Raw genomic sequence first — 14,509 nt, 5'->3', positions numbered from 1 at the left:
CTTAAGAATCTGAAAAAAACACATGTTCACGTATGCTTAATTACTTTAAATTATAATATCAATCTTCCTTCCATAAACGCTGATTGTAAAAACTAATGTGAACTGTCACTACAGTGTAAAAGGGCAAGAAGAGATAATCCAACTTTTCAATCCTTTCTTGTTTTTTTTCTTCTAAAATATTCGTTTGCAGTGCTAACATTATATAAAATCTAATGGATACACAAAGTGGAAATTGTTGATCAAACACCGTGCATATATCAAACATTTAACCCCCAAGTAACTACAAAAGTGCTTTTCAGACATAAAATACATGTAACATAGGTGTCAGTGAAGACTTTCTGTCAATCCAACATTGATGACTTTTATGTTGATGATCCATTCAGACATGACAGCAGCATTCATTTAAATGATTGAATCAGCTGTAGTTGTGCCTCAGTTGAGTCGAATGACCTGATTGAGTGATTGATACCATAGTTTACAGGCTGTATGTTGTCTTATAGTTTTAGCTTGGCATTTACTTAGACATCCTGTATGTATTCAGAGAGGATAGCATGGAGTTTTGGGTCTTTTTTAAAGCATCTGTGGGTTGTTACGGTGCCATCTGTGTACAGTGTCTTTTATAAGCATGCTGCTCAAACATGCTGAACTAAACGCACAGCCAAGTCTCCCTACAAATGAACCCCTGCGTTATGTTGAGAATGGCTATACCGTCTTATAGTTTGGGGTCGCGTAGACTTCACAGCTGTATGTATAAAAAAATAACAATCATTGCGAAATTCATAATTTTTCTGACCTTTTTAAAAAAAAAGAACAAGAAGCTGATAAGATTTTTCTTTTAAAAAGAATGATATAAAAATAATACATGGTAAAAAAAAACAAAAACATTGAAGAATCTACAATAACTAAATATTATACAGGCAGAAAAAATCTAACTATTAAACACTTTATATTGCACAGGTTGAAGTGATTAAAATGATTAAAGTGGTATCTTTTAAGGGTCAGTCAGATCTCAGGGGGGTCTATCTCCTCTCTTAATCCTACTAAAATATTTTAGGATCTGGGATGGCTATGCTAAGAGAACATGCGCGCCCTGTTTTCAACCAGTATTTACAGATGGGGTCTCTGAAACAGACTATGTAGCGGACTTCTAAAACATGCTGTTAGTTCAAAAATCACATTTATAGCAAATTTCGTTCAGGGAACGTTATAAAGTATCAAACTGATAAAACAATGTTAGCAACTTTTCTGAAGCAGACTTGCACGGATTCATTTCACATTTTACTATGCAGATATATGATGTAACTAAATATAAGTTTTATGGGGTTTAGCAGAATCCACCTCGATTCTTCTGTCTGGTGAAAGTCAGACTGGGCAAATATTCATCTGCCTTCATGCTTTTGATATTCACTTCACACCTTTGAGCAGCTACATTTCATACCTTCAAGTACATAATTGAGAAGAGACCAATATTTACAAAACAGTGTTTTGAATGTTAACATTATAAGTAGCTTGTGAATATTGAAAAACTGAAGTGACAGTCCTTCCCTTAGGAGGGAAAGATGAGATATTCTGGCTCAAATCAGTGTATCCTTTAACTTTGCTTCATCTTTTCATTGTATAACAATCAAATACATAGATTATTAAATCAATTATTTTATGTATAAATGGTGATTTTTAAAAAGTAACTAATAAAACAATTCGCTGATTTGTTAAACGAACGGTAATTTTGACAGCTTGAGGCAATTGTTTTCATGTCATGACGGAGCATTTTCTTTTTTAATTTTTAAATTGAACTAAAAACATTAATATTTTTGGGAGAAAAGAGGACGAACCTCATTAATGGGCTTTTGGTCTTTACCTTGAGTGAAGATGACAGGCGGAAGTCTTCCCTGTGGCAAGACCTCAGGCGTGGTGAGACAAGCAGCTGAGAGCACACACACACACACACACACACACACACACACACACACACACACACACACACACACACATACACACACACACATATGCACAAACACACACATACGCGCGCACACACACACACACACACACACACATACAAACACTCACATACACACACACATACAAACACTCACACACACACACACACATACACACACACACACACGCACGCACACCCAGTACAACTGTTAGAAAGATACAACCACAGCATAAAATACAAACACAACACAACATGGCCTAACATGGGCCATAGTTGTGTGTGTGCATCTTCTTGGAAATTAAAAAAATAGATACAAACTTGCATTTGTTCTAATTGTCGTTACCCACAGTTCAACCTATTTGCTGAAGTTAGTTTACATCTACACTCTTCGATGCATTTATTGTAGGTTGCTTTGGATAACAATGTTAGCTAAATTGATGTAATGTGATCTACAACGAGTATAATAATGTGTTTGCTAAAACATGCAATCTCAAAATACCAAGAAAACAATTAACTTATCTTCCATAGACTGTATCCTTCACATACTTGTTTTACAAACACGTTTCAGCAGGATAAATACGCTCTGAATCGTAAACAGTGGACCGGTCTTCAAACTCTGACATTATGCGCCCACAAAACTGAGGTTTCACAAATAATAGCAGGTGTTCCCGACTCATTTCAAGGCAACCTTTGGTTTGGAGTGAACAAAATTGAGCATTATGGATTGGGATACCTCTTGAGACTGTTGTATGCCAGTCGAAGCCAAAAGGGGAACAGAACTCAAAAGGTGAGTGTGATTTTATTTCTTCTTCTTCTATCATCTATCCCATGATGAGACCAAAGCCATCTGATTGATTTTTGTATCTAAATGCTGATAGAGCGTAGTCTGATTGACACACAACATTGCACTGGTTGACATTTTCCTTCATTATCAACATGGAATTGTAGTTTAACTTAATCAAACACATGCTGTTCTGGTGCTGTAAATTACTCAAAGAGCGCTAAATAGGAAAATATAGGCCCCAACAAATGCACTACTTCTGTTTCAAGTGAAGTTCGCAAAAAAACTACAGGGCCCATTTACTTTAAGAAATATGCCTTTTTTAAAAAGTGAAAATGTGTATTTGGGACTTCTTTATAAAGAGAATTATCTTTAGCAATCTTGGGGCTGAGAGCCACAAACAGTGTACGTTTGAAAGTATTGTTGATCTTGGTCTTTCCATGGAGTTTGTCTATTTTACAAAATGATAGCAAGAATGCCAGCCCCATTGCTGCCTCAGTTGTTCATACTTTTTCTCATTCAGCATGAAAAATCAGTGTGCCTTGTCGACGAAATAAATCCCTGGTAATCCATCTAATTATTATTAAGATAGTTCAATAACATACACAAATGTCAACCGCAGAGAGGCTTGAGATGAAAGGTAAGTCAGCATCGCCAAAGTCATTTAATATACCAGTTCTGATTTCATGGCAGTCCACCCAATATTTGTCAAGATATTCCAGCCTTAAAAACAACTATCAAATCCATGGTGGTGCTAGAGGAGGAGGCGAGGGATCCACAAAGTTATTGGGAGTCACTCACTTGGAACCAGATATGTCTTTTAAATAAATGCATCCAATAGAAAACAAGAGATTTCAGTCTGAAGTGTGACTGTAAACTGACCAACCCTCTCACCCACTGACAAGACAAATCCTCGACATTCCTTCAGCCGTATGTCTCTTAGACATAGAATCAGTTATCAGGTCTGACTGATTACTGCTTTTGATAAAGCTAGCGTTCATTCGGCATATTTGATTACATGAGCACATATCAAACGTATGTTCAATTGGGCCCCCTTAATGATGTCACAGTTGTTATACTCTGGGGACCATTGTGCTGCAATAGCTGTGTTTTAGGTGTAGGTTGTTCATGCGTGCAGTGAATTTCCTTTGACAGGGCTGTGACCCTGAGTGACAGGTCAGGCATATGGAGGAAGACTGTGGGGGCTTGGTCGCAGTTCTCAGGCCAGGTCGCCCAATGCACAGAAGGGTCATTTGCAGTAATGATGGACAGGCTGGCTTAAAGCCGCCTGAGGCCGTCTGCCACAGCACAAGAGCAGAAAGACAACTTTCTCTTCACATCTTGGTCATTCTTTGTGTGTTTGTTCACCTTCTGTTGGTCAGAGAAGTGCCCAAACACATCTATTCACATAAACATGTCATAAGTGGTACTATCTTGTTATTGTTGTTTTAACTTTCCTGTTCGTGTCTAATTTAAAACTGTTGCAATACAATGTATCTGTCTCTGTCAACAGTAGTTTACTTTTCTGAGTATTTAAACAATATAAACATAACATAAACATTACCTATGTATTAAACTATAAAGTATTATATAATTAAATCTATAAAGTCATTCCCCTCTTCCAGGCTAAGGCTAATATTTTGTAAAAGAAATAACATTAACTCATTAATACATTTTGAAAGTAAGTACTTGTGTTTTGTAAATACATTATTATTCTAAATTAAAATGTAATAGAAATCAGGGATGATACACTTGAATATTATATCGTATTTTTTTTAAGTTATGCAAATATTCATGGCAGGCTTTGATTTATTTTGTATTGGTTTGAACCCCCGAGAGCAAGATTTTAAATTGTCGTGCTTTGATGTTGGATGTTACAGAACTGAAAAATGCAAATGCAGGTCCTACTGATTTATGCATCTGCAGTGTATTCTTTACACTTTGACTTTCCTCAAATAAGATTTTTTTTACATCACTTTGCTTACAAAGAGCAACATATTGTATTGTATCAGGAGAACATGTTGTCTTGCCAGCTCCTTGGCAATACACAGCCCTAATATAAATAATTACATTTAAATATTAAGACTGTTGGTCATTTGCTAGTGCTATTGCACACAGACCTCATTACTTAGCTGTTCAGTAATTTATAAAATCTTGCAGTGTAATTTATCGCTAAAGCCCTCTTACACACTGAACTGTTAACCCATAATGACCCAACCTTTGGTCTTCTTCTCTTGTAGATTACATGTATTTATTTATACCCTATTGTGCTAAATTATTACACAGTAACACAGTAGGTTGTAATTTACCAAATTAAATAGGTTACTGTTGAATTGATTGCTGAAACTTCTCTTTCCATCCTGTCAATGAGTCCCAGTCTATTTGGCCCTCCTCAACGTACTCATTCAACTGCTGCTGCATGCCTGTGCAACATTTTATTTAAAAGAAGCAACTCATATGAACTAAGTTTAACAAGAAAGATGTATTCATACAGCGGTTGTAAACTTTGAGTCAAATATGAGGACGCAAGACTAAAATCTGAATTATACTGAAGCTAATTAAAACTATTTTGCATCTCTTAGTTAGAAAAACTGCTCACATATGTTCTCAGATAGCTTCACACTAACAGTCATTCTGCTGTAGCATCATTAAAAACCATAACTGGCACAGTTTTCTTTGAAGAGTGTAAATCCAAAAGACCAGAATTAAGTATACATTTTCCTGTGACATTCCAAGGGATTTATTTGCCATGTAATTGTCTCTCCTGGGAAAGCATTTCTCATAGTCGGTCGATTGTTTGTATTAAAATATTCTGATGACAGGCGTTGCTATAGACTAATTATTAATAATTAAATGTTTAATTCCTGGAATATATTATTATATATACTTATTAGATTTTAACTCCACGCAATACTATAAAAACCTTTTACTCCAGAAATCTACAGTATTGTCATTTTTTTAATATAGCATAATAATATATCAAGAGCACAAAATGTAAAGTGCTTTTTCTTTTCAACAAACAAATGTAAAAATGTTTTATTTTCTTGTGTGATATTTAAGGCCTATCATATAATACCACACATACAAATCTTAATGGGTTAATCTTACCGGCATTTCCACTATCATGGACCAAAGCAGTTGTGCAGACAGAGGTTGATGAAAGGAAAACAATCCAGTATGAAAGTGTTGAATCAGTGGAGTTGAAATCCAGAGAAGAAGAGAGTGGAGATGTAGTCCTCTTATCGCTCATTCTCCTGAGAAGCACACATTCAGCACAAACCCTCTCACACACTCCAGCTCTCTGTCCCTGTGATTCAGCCTCTCCTCCGCCCCTCTCGTTCTGCTCAACCTCCAGTCCCCACGCTCTTGATTCCCCCTCCCCTCGCCCTCTGAGTGCCTCATCACATGCACACGCTCTTTCCTTGGAGCTTCAAGGTAAAGTCCACCGCAGCTCCTTTCTCGCTCTTCCTCCCACGTTCACCATGCCTCATCTACCGCCTCTGATCTTCTCTCCTTTGTTCCCCAAACATCGCTCATGCATTGTAACTTACAGCCTCCATTACTTTTGAACTCTTGCTTTCAGGCCATGCTTCATTTTACTTTGTCCTCACACATTCAGTCTTTATATCTTTGTTTTGCCCAAACTTATAACAATGTTCTACATTTCTAAGCCTTATATCCTGTAAAAAAAAAAAAAAAAAAAAGTAAAAGAAAAGAAAGAAAAAAGACAATGAATGAGCGAGACAGAGATGGAAATAGAGCCGCAGAGAGACACTACATTGCACTAATGAGAGGTGACCCGATAACAGTATGAGGCGGGGTAAAAGGCATCCATCCTCTCTTGGGTATTTGTCCGGTTTTGCCCCCAATGGCCTTGGCCTGTTTCCGTGGCTTTAATCATGTATGGCACACCGGTCATGTCCCATCTCCTTTGTGGCCCCCAGGGAGCAGAAACTACAGCACTCAAGTGAGATCCCCTGCCCTCGGATATGATTTGAGACACTGGGCAGCATGTTGCCACATCACTGATTTGCCCTTGCCTTGATACTACCTCTGTGTACAAATATATCTCTCTGAGTCAAATCATTCAACAGCAACAACTTTGAACCAGAAATTTAAAAATTAAACCCAGATTATGAATAGAAATGCTGAAGTGAAGTTGAACAAACAACGATTTACATGCCGAAAGTGTTATATAACTTAATCCCCAAGGCTTTTGTAAACCTGCCAAATATATAACTAGAGGGCATATGCCATGTCATATGATCCTATAAGGGTCATGGTGTATGTCAAATTCTGCTTTCCAACAAGATAGATAGATATATACTTTATTAATCCCCAAGGGTAAATGTGTTGTCATAGTGGCGCCCAACACTTTATATACTTATAATATTTATCCTTGCAAATGTGTGATTACACATGGGGTCCCAGTAGCTTTGTACTGCTTTAGCACACACTAGATACACACATGTATAGCCTGCTGTCAACTGGAAGGAGATAAGCTATGGTAAAAGCCGTGCTATGAAGGAAACACCACAAACCAGCATTTACCTGTATGGATTTTCTCTGAGGTGATTGTAACCATGGTTGTTTCATAAGTCATGTGGACAGGGATGTATTTATATGTTAAACAATGTCAGCAAAAGACCAGGGATTACTTCATAGTTAAGCTAAATGTCTTTATTTAAATGCTACTTTTAGTTGGTGTCCTGGTGGACTCGATGTCAAAGATGCTAACCATGTAAACGCATTGCTAACATTTTCTCTCATTACATTTTCTGTAATGAGAGATTTCTCAGGAAACTTGTGAAAATTTTGACAGGCTCGATGAAAGATTAGTCAATAAAGTCAACCTGTCAGGAACATGAATGTCTGAAGGTTTTCATGGCTTAAGCCATATAATATTTGTTACGTCTCCAATGTCTGTAAAACTTTCTTTCAATGTTCTAAAAAATACTCGTGGATTGATGACCTGTGTAGTCAGAAGCTAGTTACCTCGTTTGGCTCTGTATTCCAGGTCATTGGCCCAAAAATGCAACTAATGTGAAAGGGCTGGTTTTCAGAGAAGAGAAGCGCTTCGTTATGAGCGGCGTCTGTGTTTGATGAAGTGAGGGGTGCACTAGCCTCGGGCCACTCAATACGGTAACGCTTTAGTAAAACTGCCACCATGAAACTACTTCATTTGAAATCAGTGTCTGCCATTAATTTCCAATTATATGCAGTAACAGACAACCTTCAGGAAACTTTCAAGTCCAAGATAAGAATCTGAAATGAAGTCAAGCTTGTTACATGTGGGAATGTGTGTGTTGCTGATAACATGGAAGGGAAATGGAGGCTTGCCTTCCATGTCGCTTGTTCGGTAATAAGATACATTATATTTTTTATTTGGTTTAGCTAAAAAGACAAAAATATTTTTTAATTATATTTTTTGTATTGCATATCTATCATATACCTTCTAGGAACACAATATTGTTGATGTTAAATTGAAATGATGTAAAACAATTTAAACAAAGATGCCAAATTCATCAGGGCAGCAAACCTTTAAATATAATGTCATTTAATTATAATATTTGAACTAATTATAAACTTCTGTGACCTTGTAAATGCCCAATGCAGTAATGCTGGACTTTCCTGCCTGCAGCAAACATCTGACGTACTGCGGTCACACTTAACTATTTACTGCCAGGAATTTAAGGCACTATGTGTTTTCTTTTTTGTAATAACAAACTAAACAGAACAGTTTAGTTCTTTAGTTTTAGATAGAAAATATCATTTCTATCTCATCCACGAGAGATATGTTAGATTCAGCCCGCCTTGTGTACTTGTGGTAAACCCTGATGCAACCAGTGCAAACTGCCTACCGTCTTGTTTTGTAAATAAAACACTGGCTTGTGAAGTAGCTTTACTTTGCAACCCCCCAATACTATTACAGTCAAAAACAGGATCCATCACAGAAGAGCTAAAGACGTAAATATTAATCTGCATCTAACATAACTCATATGAATTAAAACACGAACAGGATGTTTTTCACTAAGCAATCAAAACAAAAACTTTCACGAGAAGTGTTGTGCTGTAGTATTAACATTGTTGTGTAATGTTACAGTCTGAACTGAGTTATCTTTATTACACAAGAAACATGTGATTTTGAAGCAAAGCACTTGCGAACCTTTATTTCAGATTCCTAAAAATCAACTCTTTTTTTTGCCAAGCACAAAGCTCAGTGTCTCAACAGATATAAATGCTCCCTGCTCCAAACAGCACGCTCAAGAAGAAGGGATTGTTGCCATCACTGAATAATAATAGTTACCATGTTCACCACATAATTTTTTACATTTTAACATTTGTCGAATACTATTACTAGCATTGATAATAAAGTACACCTGAGATTGATAGGAATCTCATTGATATTTATCAAATTCATATTGATATAAAATATTTATTTACCACCTTTTCAAAAATAAAGTTACAAAATGCAGTACAATTAAAACAACTGGGATTAAAAGAAAGTGAATCAAAAGTAAAAGAAACAATTATTATAAAGGTAAACTCATTCCATCAGTTAAGGAAAATCTAGAATATAAATAACATATTTTAAAAGTGGATTTTGAGTTTGCATGCATTAGATTATCAGACAGGGAATTTGACTTTTATAAACCAAAGTAATAAACAAATTAAAAATTTGACCTGATGACGTCGCTGGATAAAAAGGGAATTTTCACTCCAACCTATACAACTAAATCCCATCAGCGTCATGGTGGTGCTAGATTAATAGTCAGAGGATCATCAGAGTCCCTTTGTTTTCTGGGAACAGTGAATGTAGGAAATGTGACTGGAGGCATGTTGATAAATAATTTGTTCATTAAAGAGGGAAGCTCATTTTCATCAAGATCAAAAGTAATGAGGGAAAAATGTAACAGAACTATCTTCCATTTTCATACGTCTTATTCATGCAGACTCTCTAAAGCGTTAAACTAATTAATCAGTCGTTGATTTAATTGCTCTTCTAAGCCATTGTGTGCTGTGTTGAATACATTGATTTGAACAAGACACCAGAAATACATCTTGGTAAATAAACCCTGTCATGAAAACAACATCGTTAATAATCACAAACAGTTCATTTTTACCGTGCAGCTCCATTCTGTGTGCTGAGCATTTAGCATCACTAAAGAGATCACTTTAACAAGTTCTCATGATTTTCTAAGCCACACAAATGAATTGTGGATCAAAGCACAGCGACTCTAAATAAATTACAGACCACTGTTTCTGGAAGAAATCCCCAGAGCAACAATGTGATAACCTCAGTGTCGAGGAGACCATATTTTATTTAATAAGTTTAAGTTCTACGAGAGGAAAAACGGGTTAGAACAAGAAGGCTTTCATCTGTGTTTAACACGCAGAGATAAACTACTCAAACTGACGAAGCATTCCTAATATCTGAGCTCAAAACAGCCATCTTGGAATGAATCTAAGTAATTAGCTAGTGAGCAGGAAGCTTTATATATTCAGGAGAACTCATTCAGATTTGAAAAGAAAAGGAACATCGAAGGGTTTTTTCTGAAATACATACAAGTTATCTTTCCTGAGTTCAGAATGAGCTTCCAGTTTAATAATAAATGCCATCAAAGAGAGTAGACTGTAACCAGGATAACATCTGGTTTGTGCTGGAGTCAGTGGCCTATAAGGTGATGATAGTTATTAGGACGAGCCCTGATTTTAGTTAGGGGACTTGATACAACAAATGTCTGAATTTGACCAGATAGACAAGATTTGAAACCAGCCGAATGCTCAAAACCCACTGAAGCATCGTTTTTTACAAAATGTGATCAATGACATCAAAAGCCTTGTTGTGTTTACCTAATCGGCCGCAGTTCAAACGCATGTTGTTCGTCATTAGCGTGTGCCGGATTTCTTTAGATCCCGATAAGGCAGTCCTGAATTGCAGGAAATATGTCAAATATAATTCACAAGCATGTAGAATTGATTTTATTTTTATAACGTACCATATCTTTATTGCAAGTTTTCCCCCCATCGTGTAATTAAGCAATCACGAGGAGATGGCTTATCGGAATTTTCTTTCATGTTTTGCAAGTGTGACACAGTTACAGTGTCCAAGAAACATTGTCTCTCCTTCAGTATCTGAGTATTTATGATTTAAGCCTCTAGGATGTATGAGCCTATGTCGGTAGGATTTTCTCAACCGTAACGGAACATGTAATCCTTTAAAGGATAAGTCTTGCAATATTCTAGCTATTGACAAATCCCATGCAAAGACCAAAAGCTGTCCATGGTTTTCAACTTTTTGTAACTCAAGACTCATTTCTGATTGTTGAAAAATGAGGATCACCTTCCTGATTTAATGAGAAAAAACATCCCCCAAAAAAGGAGAAATAAATAAACTGGACATTAAAATGTGATACGCCCTCTGCCATCTGTAATGACCAAAGTAAATATTTAGCTTACTGCCTGCCGTTAGGATATATATTATATATATTCAGCCTCATAATTTCCCACCAAACACTTTGTAGCATTTACTAGCGCAGTCTTGTCTCCCACATCAGTTTTTCATATAAAAATCGGAGCCATCTTGTGTCACTGTCTTGGAACGTTAGCTAGCTAACAGCGGCACGACACGTTTGTAGTCATAAATGATTTGTTGGGATTGGCGTGGCGATTTTTCAAACATAATTGGATTATTGAAAACATTATACATTTTAATTTGACGTTTTTTTTATTTAGTTTTAGTTTTTTAATCTTAGATTACCTAAATTATTATTCTAACTTAATGTAATATTACTTTATGGCAGTACCACTTGCAGCCAACTAGATGGTGCTCTGAGGTCCCCTAGTGGCTTGGGAATAGTTGCTTTACACCATCCTGATGTCAGCAATACACTAAATGTGTATTAATCCCCAGGTGAAAATAGTCCCTGTTAAGTATACTATTTACCTCAATTAAAGTTGTGTTTTATATGGAACTGAGAGCCACAGACAGGCTGGGATATTTGGAACAGTATGACAAACTAAATGAGTGCGGCTTTTGGTCTATGTGTTGAAAAATATAGAATACCACCAGGTTAAAATCTAAAAATGTAAAGTCTGGAGGTAAAAATAATAAATCTGGACAGGGACAAGATGTCTAATTTGGTTATAAATCTAGTTATACATCTATTGTAATGTAACATTTCATGACATATAATAGGATCAGAATCAGAGAGGACTTTGTTATTGCTATATTGTTACTGCACTTCTATAAATGAAAATAAAAAGAGTAAAGACCAAACATGCAATCATCTCTGGTATTTTACCTTCCCTCCGGCAGGTTGTTTTCCATCCAGGCTTCCAGAACCAATCTGAGAGGGACAACGACCTGGCTCTGATCCAGTTGAAGGAGCCTGAGGTTATGAGCGATAAAGTGACCCCCATCCCACTGCCAGACAGCGACCAGGACCCGGCAGACACCGCGAGGCGGGTCAGGCGTCATCAGTGGCTGGGGCTGAGGGAACCTTTTTACCCCGCCACATCACTCAAATACCTCGTACTTCGGCTGACCTATCACTCTGACTGCAAGGCAGAATATGAACATATCGAGCTTACACCAGTTGTAGACGACAACATGTTCTGCACCGGACCCACCAAGAGCTACAAGTGCGGCGTCTATATGAAGATCTCCTCGTGTTTGCCCTGGATCTACTTATAATGTTAAATACTTGTAATGTCACCAATGCTTTGTTCTGTCACGTTAATGTTGTGATAAGAAAGGAACACATATATAAAAATCTGGTATCTGAAATCCTTCTTGTTTGCCATAATACACACTAATTGCCCTTCGAAGAACAATGTCATCTCTTCAGTAAATGGCCAAAACGACTTGTAAATAATATAGCAGCAAGAGTAATTATAAAGGAGAAAGTAATGTGACCCTGTTTTTTTTTTTTTATTTCAGCTCCTTTTTCAATTATTATTATTTAAGTAAGACTGGCACTTTTCATCTGTACAAATGACTTGCGTGCCACTCTATGTCAGCCTTTAAAGAAAAACAAAGTGTGTGCCGTTATCCCCAAATTCAAAGATTACTGTTCCTCTTTCTAACGGCTGGTGTGTGATTGTTTTACGCCGCTATAAACACTTACCAACTAGGTGTTTGTTTTTTGATCAAACATTTAGTGCATGAGAAGGGAGATGTTTGCTTTTGTGGTCGGATAGATAAAACAAAATGTTGGACTTTGACACAGAGACTGCAGTTTGCTTCCTGTTCGCTACGACAGGACCGCGATCTTTCAATAACGTAAACAAATATTGACATTTAATTTGGAGGCCTCTTTGATTCATTAGTCAACTGCTGTGTCCACATTACACTGTTAGACAGTTAACTTCAAAGGTTGAGACAACATTTTATCATGTGCAGTCATCAGCGTGAAAGCAAAAGTTGACGATGGAAAAGAAATGAATGACATGACGTAAAATCTGTTGTTTTCAAGTGTTGCTCACTGATGGATTTTTTTTTTGGAAGGCCTGGGTGCTTGGAAAGATCTTACCGTATGACATATTTGTCCACTCTGGCACCGTTCATGTAGAGGTATAATAAGAATATATAAGCTCAGGTTGAAGGGATGGAAGTGCAAAGGGTGACACTCTTCATTATATTGATATTTACGTTTTAGCTACAAAAAATTTATGGACAGCTACCAACGCTGACTTGAACCAATAAACCTGTTGCAAAAATGTCCCTTCTGGATTTTTCTGCGGGACATCAGATTACTGTCTCTTCACTCCTGACCAGCTGCTGTTAGCATCACATGGTGCTCAACAGTGACTCTCACATATGTCTTTATACAATCCCTTGATCTTTCCAAGGATAGTTGCACATATTCTACTATATGCCCCCCAGATTTATTTCATAGAAAACATAGTTGCATAATTGTAGTAGAAAGTCCTTCATAAAGCTCTTAAACACTTATTAAACTGACCTGTTGTAGACATTTTGATAATGAAAGTTACCATAACAAAGGTAGACTCACGTCTAATATGTTGTGATACTCGTGTTAGTGTGTGTAACATATCAAAATAAAATGTAGTTTTGATGTAGTTCTGGGCAGCACGTCTGTGTCTCAGCACCACTGAGATCTATAAGAAGGCCTCCAGGGGTCGAAGGCTGCAGAGAAGTGACAAATGAAAGGAAACCCCTGAATAAAAGATTGGGAGATGTTTGACCCAACGTGTTAATAACCGTGTTAATAACCACTGCTGGTTCATCGAAACACAAAATGAAGGATTATCGTTTAAAAGGTGAATTCAAGAAATTATGTCAACTTGAGAACGACTAAAAATGACCCCTACGGGTCAGAGGGTTGAAGTGAGTTTTATCGTTTGAAGTCAGTTTTATCTATATAGCCCAAAAAATAATTCCAAATTGGCCCTTGTGTCGGAAACTTACAAGAAATTAGGACATGGTTGTTATGTGGTTACCGACCATGCCACGCAGCAAACCTGTAAATTAAAGCCTCTGATTGGAGTAGTTTGTTGGGACAGTTCAAATCCTCACTTGAGGAACTAATTGGGGAGCTCAGTTTACACATGACATCATCAGTCCGTCATGGGCCAGCTGTTCATATGTGAGGGTTTCTTGGTTCACAGTCAGTGGTATCATATTGACAGTAGAAAGAGATTTTGAGACAAGCTGTCTCTTTAGCTGTTCAGTCAAGATTTTGGGCATTTTTTTTAGGTCAAACAAAAGTGAAGCTGTTGAAGGAAGTACTTTTAGCAGGTCTGCAGCAGGGTGCATGCAG

The sequence above is a fragment of the Clinocottus analis genome, unplaced genomic scaffold, assembly GCF_023055335.1.
Source record: "Clinocottus analis isolate CAN_PGR_092001 unplaced genomic scaffold, fCliAna1.0.p SCAF_1, whole genome shotgun sequence".
NCBI lineage: Eukaryota > Metazoa > Chordata > Actinopteri > Perciformes > Cottidae > Clinocottus > Clinocottus analis.
Note: the sequence above shows the minus strand (reverse complement) of the source record.